We start from the raw sequence: 1221 nt of genomic DNA, 5'->3' as shown, positions 1-1221 counted from the left end.
TCTGAGCTCCCTGACCCTGTAATGAGAACAGGGAGGCTAAACGCTAACGCTAATGCACTCCTGGACACAACCTCTGGTTTCCAACTGCAGCACAAGTTTGCACACATTTCCTCCGGAAAACTGAGGGAAAAGACCCAGCTACAGAATTCCACTAAAAGAATAGTCCAGGCTGAACACTTTGATGCTGTTAGGATGTGTATATTGGGGATAATCATGCACCCCAGGTCCTATTTCACTGTTTAGTGTAGTTTGGCGGATTGGGAACTGGCATTTAGCTTAGCCTGGCCTACATTGAGGCTGAACAGTGGCTAGCTGTAGCTTAGCCAGTGTGGCAGAATGCACCACTGGCTAAGCTAAAGCTAGCCGCAGTCAGCCATGCTGTACCCCAGGCCGGCGGTCCCAGCTGAGACACCTTCTCTCATCAGGAGGGAGGAGGGAAGGTCTGGTCGCCCGTGGGGCATATTGTATCATAGCATACTGCTGGATGTCTAGCTAGCTTTCTCAATTAATACTACTAAATACATTGGATTCATATATTAAATGTACAAATGTAACATTGACAGAATGTCGCCTCCTCATATTGAGAGGGCATAGTGAGGCATTCTGGGTATCGTTGGAAAACAGCAGATTTTTTTGTTGTTGCAGATAATGACCAAGTACAATATTACACAAACTTGGAAAACCCTCCCTGGAATGAATAGAACAGCTTTGTTTAATAACAATGTATGTTTAAGACTGTAGACTGGAGTGTTTAAGACTTTTCCTTTAATATAATGTTCATTAATAATATTTATGTATTTATGCATTTTATTTGACTTTGATGACTTGAATTATTTTTGTGGACTTTACGTTGAAGCCAAGTTGTGACAACAGCTGCTGTTTGTTCTTAATAGTGAAGTCCTCTCATTCTGTAATCCAAAAAAAAAAAGGGACTCTTGACATTATATCCTTTTTTTTTTCTTCTGCTGAACCGTTTTACTAAATAACAATAGGGAAATGAAAGGTGTTGTAGATAAGATTGAAGAGCTTACATCTAGTCTTTAGCTATATAGTAAGTTAAATGCGCTGTTAATAACTGTTCAACTTCTGAGGCACCTGCCCTAATTTTGCTCATTTTATTTAAGATTTTAAACCGCTTTCAGAAATCTTTTTTTTTTTTTTACCAATCAGTGCATCTCTTCCATGATTCATGGTTCAGGGAATCCATCGTGCACGTTAATC

General features: G+C 40.0%; 1 protein-coding gene across 1 annotated transcript in view; it reads left to right on the top strand.

The window, feature by feature from the left end:
* The window catches only part of mcoln1b (mucolipin TRP cation channel 1b), a 9636-nt gene extending 8415 nt beyond the window's left edge, over nucleotides 1–1221 (top strand). Inside the window, exon 14 of the mRNA XM_084484934.1 lies at nucleotides 1–1221. This exon is cut by the window's left edge and continues 558 nt beyond it. The gene's annotated coding sequence lies outside the window, so the exon portion shown is untranslated.

Source organism: Micromesistius poutassou (assembly GCF_964030765.1).
Source record: "Micromesistius poutassou genome assembly, chromosome: 1".
Taxonomy (NCBI): Eukaryota; Metazoa; Chordata; class Actinopteri; order Gadiformes; family Gadidae; genus Micromesistius; species Micromesistius poutassou.
The sequence above is the reverse complement of the archived record's forward strand: the minus strand, read 5'-3'. Positions and strand labels throughout refer to the sequence as shown.